The sequence below is a fragment of the Tupaia chinensis genome, unplaced genomic scaffold (genome assembly GCF_000334495.1).
Source record: "Tupaia chinensis unplaced genomic scaffold, TupChi_1.0 Scaffold000501_1, whole genome shotgun sequence".
In the NCBI taxonomy this organism is placed as follows: Eukaryota; Metazoa; Chordata; class Mammalia; order Scandentia; family Tupaiidae; genus Tupaia; species Tupaia belangeri.
Window position 1 is genome coordinate 106,969 of NW_006160013.1, and position 8,240 is coordinate 115,208.

The 8,240-nt window shown below is 37.6% G+C and overlaps 1 pseudogene; it reads left to right on the forward strand.

Moving 5' to 3' along the window:
• Positions 1-2,404, forward strand: part of LOC102482427 (pumilio homolog 3 pseudogene) — a 23,777-nt pseudogene extending 21,373 nt beyond the window's left edge.
• Positions 2,405-8,240: the final 5,836 nt, after the last annotated feature.

The following is an 8,240-nucleotide window of genomic DNA, read 5'->3' on the forward strand; positions in this document are numbered from 1 at the left end:
AAAAATAATTAGAATAATAAAAATAATGATTGGGGAAAACATAGAAAAGATATTGAATGTTGAAGCAGGGAGATTAATGTCTCTTTACTGACTGACATGCATGGCATTCCCTTTTGAAAAAAACAATGTAATACACTGTAAAGTTATATGTAATCCAATGTAATATAAAGATTATGATGATAATAAAAAAAAGGAATACAAGAAACATAAAAATAAATAAATAAAAATAAAACAAAATCCCAAACCGACAAGAAGGAAATATCTTACTTCCAAAGGAACATACTAACTCCCTTCTAATGAGTAATGTACATAAAATTATATAATTGTTGGAAACCGAATTCAGGATATTGATTATAGCAAAACTCAATGAGATGGAAGAAAACTTCAGGGGATGAGAGCAGAAGCGGGATTGGAGATCTGCTTCTAGCTCAGACTTCAGTCCCACATGTGCGAGTTGATACGATGGAAGTCAAAGCGAAAAAAAAAAAATAACAGGAAGGAATACAATGACATCGCAAGAAAAAAAAGAGATTCCATAAAAACAGTGACTCTGGTTTTTCAAAGACATTCTCAAGAAAAGTTGTTAAGGAAGGTGGACCTAAAATCACATCAAAGAACTTTGAGAAAAGTGCCACAATACCTGGGAAAAAGGGTGTAAAGCAGTTCAAGAATAAGCAACAAGGTGACAAAGCACCTATGAATAAATTCCAACAGGCAAACAAATTCAACAAGAAGAGAAAATTCCAGTCAGTCAAAGTGATGACTCAGTGGCCAAGAACCCCAAATGGGATGATTTCAAAAAGAAGAAGAAAGAACTGAAGCAGAGCAGGCAACTTAATGATAAAACCAACTGTGACATTGTTGCTCGGTCCAAGCAGATCTGGGAGATTTTAAGAAGGAAAGACTGTGACAAAGAAAAAAGAGTGAAGTTGATGAATGACTTACAGAAATTGATTCAAGGAAAAATTAAAACTATTGCATTTGCACACGATTCAACTCGGGTGATCCAGTGTTACACTCAATATGGTAATGGAGAACAGAGAAAATAGGCCTTCGAAGAATTGCAAGGTGATTTGGTTGAATTAAATAAAGCCAAATATTCCAGAAATATTGTTAAGAAATTTCTCATGTATGGAAGTAAACCACAGATTGCAGAGATAATCAGAAGCTTTAAAGGCCATGTGTGGAAGATGCTACAACACACAGAAGCATCGACCATCGTGGAGTACGCCTACAATGACAAAGCCATCCTGGAACAGAGGAACATGCTGACAGAGGATCTCTACGGGAATACATTCCAGCTTTACAAGACAGCAGATCACCCAACTCTGGACAAGGTGTTAGAGGCAAAGCCTGAAAAATTAGAGCTCATTATGGCTGCAATGAAACAGATTCTAACTCCAATGGCCCAGAAATAAGCTGTGATTAAGCACTTAATGGTGCATAAAGTATTCTTGGACTTCTTTACCTATGCACCCCATAAACTCAGACCAGAACTGATTGAAGCCATCCGTGAAGCAGTGATATACCTCGCACACACACACGATGGTGCCAGAGTGGTTGTGCACTGCCTGTGGCATGGTTCGCCCAAGGACAGGAAAGTATTTGTGAAAACAATGAAGACTTATGTAGAAAAGGTGGCTAATGGCCAATACTCCCATTTTGTTTTACTGGCAGTATTCAACTGTATTGACGATAACTAAGCTTGTGAAGCAGATAATCATATCAGATATTATCAGTTCTTTACCTAACATAGTAGCTGACAAATATGGAAGAAAGGTCCTGTTATATCTCCTAAGACCCAGAGATCCTGTGCACACACACTCTGAGAAATCATTGAAGTTCTGCAGAAAAGAGATGGAAATGCACACAGTAAAAAAGACACAGAAATATGCCGACATGAGCTGTTAGAATCCATTTCTCCACCTTTGTTAAGCTACCTGCAAGGACATGCCCAAGACATGGTGCTAGATATGTCTGCCTGTGTGTTGGTGGCCGACACTTTGGGATCTACCACCGGGGACGTCCAGCCTGCCATGGACGCCATCGTCAACTTGGCAGCAGCAGAACTGCACCCTGGAGGCAGGAACGGAGAGCTTCATGTTGTAGAACATCCTGCAGAACATCTATTACTGAAGTGGTTAATAGAACAAGATAAAAAGATGAAAGAAAATGGAAGAGAAGGTTGTTTTACAAAAATACTTGTAGAGCATGTGGGTATGAGGAACCTTAAGTCCTGGACGAGTATAAACTGAAGTGCCATTATTCTTTCTAGCCTTCTCCAGAGTCCTGACCAGGAAATTGCAGAGTCAAAGCTGGACTGAAAAGCCTGATTCCCACATTGGAAAGAAACAAAAATCCTAGCAAAGGAATAGAAATTTTGCTTGAAAAATTGACTGCATAGGTGGATACAGTTAAGAACAAGAAGGAGGGGCCAGCAGTTGGTGTGGTAGTTAAGATGGTGGCCTTCCATGTGACTGACCGTGGTTCGAGTCCCAGACACAGTGGGTTGAAAATCATGCCAGGCACATGTGCACATGTGCGTGCATGCATGCATACCCAAAATCCTGAGAGAGCAGGGGAGAAGGGACTGTGATATGTGTGGTCATCCCCCACAAGGGGGTGATTTCTCACTTTTTTCTCTCTTTCTCTGTCTCTTTCCTGTGTGTGCACAGGCTCCATGGCAAAAACCTAACAAAAAGAACAAGAAGGAACCATTTTTCCTCTCTTCTTTTCTTTTTTCCCAGCGCAAAAAAGAAGGGTAGGGGTGCTCTGTATATGTTTTTCATGACTGTGTATAGATTCTTGTGTAAGAATCTATTTATAAAGTTGTTTCTACAAAAACAAACAAACCAAAAAACTTCAGGAGATGAGAAAAATAATGAATGACATGATAAAGCTCCAGAGAGACAGCTAGCTTTACAAAGAATAAAAAAGGGGATAGGCAGGTGGCATGCAGGTTAGGGTGATGGATCTCACATGTCCAATACTGCAGTTCAAATCCTGGACCCAGTAGCTGAAAAATCACATGTGTGAGTTTGCTCAAAATTCTGTACAGAGACTACAGAAGGGATTGTGCCATCTGCCTGAGGGATAATTTCTCACTTTCTCTCTATCTGTTTGAGGAGGACATGCACCCAATAGCAAAATTAAAGAGAATCAAATGAAAATCTTTAAGATGAGAAGTACAATATAAGTAATAAAATATCCTGTAAAGGGCACTGACAAAAGATTAGGCTATGCAAAAGAGTATCTCAACTTAAAGATACAGTTTGCAAATAGTCCAAACTCTGAAAAAGAAAAATTAAAAATGTAGAAAACAGTAACAATAAGTGGCCATCCTCCCTGAAAGATGATTTCCCCTTCCCTTTTTTTTGAGAGGTTTTTGCTATAGGGTGCATGCACTTGCCAGAAAGACAGAGAGAGAGAGAGAGAGACATAAAGCAAGAAATCATTCCCCGGGGGAATGACCACGCCACAATCCCTTCTCCTCCATTCTCCTCTTGGGATCTTGGGCATGCATGCACACATGCCCGGTGTGAGTTAAAGCCCCTGGGTCCAGGACTTGAACCAGAGTTGACTACATGAGAGTCCATTGACATAGCCATAACGCTAACTGCTGGTCTCAAGATGATTTTTCAGATTCTGTCTCTCTTCTGGTGAGCACATGTGCTCTATGGGGGAGTGCCTGACCAGATTAACAAGGCCTTGAATCTGGACAATCACTCAGCTAATTTTGAGTCTTTAACTAAAATAACAGAACCTTCATCCAATCCATTAATGAGGGTAGAATTTAAGAGGTTAACATTTTGATAAGTTTAATAGCTTGCCTCTGTCTAGAATACCATTTAAAGTTTTCTCTCAAACATCCAAAATAATCAATGATTGACCCATCCAGTCTGTGTTTCTATTGTTGAAATTTACTTCAATATTCCTTGGAAATAGTTATGGCATAGCTGCATCAATAACAATTCTTAAGAGGCAAACTTGTTTTAATTCTCCTGGGTTTTTAATTCGAATCTATACCACAGTTTCAATAAACAATTTTATCGATTCTGGGGCACTCTCTTGGCTCTAACTTGAGCCAGCTGATAAAGGTCACAATGTCTACGCTCACAGGATTACACATTTAAATAAAATTCCCTAGCAACACATAATGGGACATCTATTGCGTCTGAAAAATCATTTATAACATCAGTTTGGTTCATAGGTTATATACTAAGGCTAGCTAGCATTGCTCTGTTACAGGCTTTACATGAGAGGGTAGCCAAACTAGGGTGGTTAGAGGATGGAATTGGAGTCTGTCATATTATCTTCTGTGGGGATGGAGATGGAGGTGAAAGAGCAGAGTTCAGGATGTGGAAGATTATACAGAGGTGCCAGGGAGGTAGTGGAAGAGGGGTAGAAGTAGAAGAGCTCTCTGAAATTATAATTCCAAAATGAATTCTGGTAGCTTTTTATTTACCTCCTGGAAAAAAGTTTTTTCTACTGTACCCGAGGTAGCTTCTAGATATCATGGAAAGTAACTTTCCATTCAATTTGCCTGGTGCTATAACCAGCTTTTCCCAAGTATGCATATGAACATGCCGTTTAGAAATTTCAAAGGATTCCCATTTCTGCCAATGAAGATTGGGGTCACTTCAACTTTTGTGGGCTGATTTCCCTAAGTACTTGCAAGGTGGGACAACAAAGGCTTCACACACAATACCAGGTGATGTTTCCAAGAGGGCTGTCCCTTACAGGAAACTGCTTATGATGAGTAATTTCTCACAACTTAAAAAGTTTTCAAAAGTGACCAAAAGTGCAGGAAATCTATTGAGTCAAAATATACTGACAATGGTTATTGCTCAGGAATTTTAACCTTGAGTATATGCCATCATTTTAGTGCCTGAAAATCCTAGACGCTAGGTGGCAGTAGAATACCAAGTGATAGGTATCTTGAGTATCTTTCTGGCTGAGCAAAAAATTTTTAAAAATGTTCTAATGATTTTCTTTAAGATTGCTTCATATAATGAGAAAAACCTCTCAGGCAATCCTAAATGGTTTTTAGTTTCCTATGGACACTTTTCAGGACAGAGAGAGTAACTGACTTAACATTTAGGTGGAGATACCACAATATGGATCTTTAAAATTTCAAAACTAAGACTTTTGTTTATAATTAAAACATGCTGAATTTTTCTTCTAAGGCACATGCTAGGCCTCTAGTCCAATGAAAATTATTCACCAGTGAACCATGACTTGGCCTTTTAGAAAAGGTGGACAAGATCACAAAATATGTTGGGATAAAATTTGTTCTTGTGACAACTTCCAATATCATTCTCGTTATGAGCCTTTCTTAGAAGCTTTAAAAGGCTTTTCAAATGAACAAATTTAGAAGATGGGAAGTCTTTCAGGTCAACACGAACCCTGAGAAGATGGTGGGGGTGAAGATGGGGAAATGGTAGGACAATAGTCATTGTCTGAGGCACGCGCTCTGTTTCTAGGACCACTCAATTTATTCTGGGAACATTCTGCTAAATACTAAGACATCAGTATTTTCTTCTACTTTAGCACAGATCGGCCATAATTGATTCAGGTCTCAACCTGTTACTGGAATAACATTGCTCATGATTTTGTCACTATATGTATCACTTCAATAAGCACCATAGATTATATATATTTTATATACTGGTGTTTTTTGTATTTTTAAATTCATCTTCATAAAATATATACTACATAAAATTTATCATCTTTCCTCTCAAGGTTCTAGGACCATCACCACCATGCATCTTCATGACTCCTTTCATCTTGTAAGACTAAACAATCTACAACTATTATTATACAATAATGTCAAATCTTTGCATTCCTCCCACCTGACCCAGCATCTGGGAAACCATCATTCCCATGACTGTTTTTTACTGTGAAAAACAGTCCAAAAACGTTTGAAATCTACTTTTAAAAATTGATTTGAAGATATTGGATAAAGTGGGGTGAGAAAGGCTTTATTTTGGTCCATCATTGTAAGCTTATGGTCCACAGAAATGGGAGTTTCAGTGGGGAAGAGAAATAGGGCTCAACTTCAAATACAGTACAGGCAGTGGAAATTAACAGCTAAGGAGCCATGTGGTAATTATCAGATGGAAAATGACTAAAGAAACATTAGGAATATGAGAGATTCTGGATAAACCGAAAAAATAGGATTCTTGCTGAGGACACAGGGTTGAGTTCTCTGATTCTCAATGAGCATTGACTCAAGAACATTTTTCTACATTGTTCACATTCACAGGGTTTTTCTTCTGTGTGCTTTCTCTATTGCTTAGTGAGATATGACTTGCAGGAGAACATTTTCCTACATTGTTCACATACATAGGGCTTCTCTCCTGTGTGAGTTCTCTGATGTTCAGTGAGGTTTGCCCTCTGGGAGAACTTTCTTCTACATTGTTCACATTCATAGGGCTTTTCTCCTGTATGAGTTCTACTATGCACAGTGAGCTGTGACTTCTGGGAGAACATTTTCCTACATTGTTCACATTGATATGGCTTCTCTTCTGTGTGAGTTCTCTTATGTATAGTGAGGTATCCCTTGCTGGAGAAGGTTTTTCCACATAGTTCACATAGGGTTTTTCTCCTGTGTGCGTTCTCCAATGCTTAGTGAGATGTGACTTGCAGGAGAACACTTTCTTGCATTGTTCACACTCATAGAGTTTTCCTACTGTGTGCATTATCCAGTGCTTAGTGAGATCTGACTTGCAGAACATTTTCCTACCTTGTTCACATTCATACGGTTTTTCTTCTGTGTGAATTCTCTTATGTACAGTAAGATACCCTTTGCTGGAGAATGTTTCCCCACACTGTTCACATTCAAAGGGTTCTTCTCCTGTGTGAGTTCTCTGGTGCTCAGTGAGCTGTGACTTCCAGAAGAACATTTTCCTACATTGTTCACATTCATAGGGTTTCTTTCCTGTATAAGTTTTTCAATGTCTACTCAAGACTGATTTGGGACTGAAAGATTTTCCACATTCCCCACATTCATAGGATTTCTCTCCAGTGTGAGTTGTCTGATACACAGAGAAGTATGGCTTCTTGTAGAATATTTTTCCACATATTTTATTTTCATAGGATTTCTCATCTATGTGACTTCTCTGATGTACAGTGAGGTCTGAATTCTGGGAAAATGTTTTCTTACATTGTTTACACTCATAGGGCTTCTCTCCTGTGTAAGTTTTCAAATGGTCAGTGAGGGGTATGTTCAGACACAACAAATTCTTATATTGTTTTATCTACAAATTTTCTCTCCAGTAAGAGTTGTCTCATGTATAACAACAGTTGACAGCTTTGGTAATTTATATATATCATAAGGTTTTACTTTTCTGTAATTTCTCTGGTTACCATAATTTTTGACCTCTGGAAAAAGGATTTTTGATATTTTGTATAGGGTGTTTCCCTTATGTGCATTCACTGATGGAAAGATAGATTTTAATTCTGCAATAAAAATTCCTCTTACTCTTTTTATGAATAGGAATCTTCCACTCTGTATTTAAAATCTATTGTAAAAATTATTTTAAGAAATAATTTTTCACATTCTCTACATTTATAATGTGTATCTCATGTGTGTATATTCCACCAAATGAGACAGTTAGACTTTTTGTAAAATGGATTCTTCCACACCTGAACTATATATAGGAAATAAGAGCTGTCCTATGACATGCTTTCCCATATTTATTCTATTTACAAGCAGTCTCTCCCATATCAGTCCTCTTTGGTCGGAAAGAGACAAACATTTCCATAAATTATATTTCAGAATTTATTTTACACTGCTCATGTATATATTTTAAATATTGCTACAGATCTATAATAAGAAATATGATTCTGTTTCCTTCATATGTTACTGTAGCAATTTACATTAATATTTTTGAAAGCTGAGTGGATTTATTTTGTTCCTTTATGCTTCCCTTACCTTTAATACCTTTAACAACATTCAAAATATCTACCTGCTGTCTTCCTATAATTTTACACTGAAAGATTTCCATGCGCCATTTCTTTTCTCTGTCTTTTTCTCTCTTTTGTTTCTTATAATGATGGGTTCTGTGTACTGTTTCCTTCCTAATGTGAACAGTTTTATAGATCTTCTACTTGCAGAAGACAAAAGAACTTGTCACTTAAGAAGAAATGCTATTTAGGAAGGACTTGTAGCCAATAAAAATACATAATTACCATAAATATGTCATCCCTTAGGACAATTTAAAAATATATATACCCCA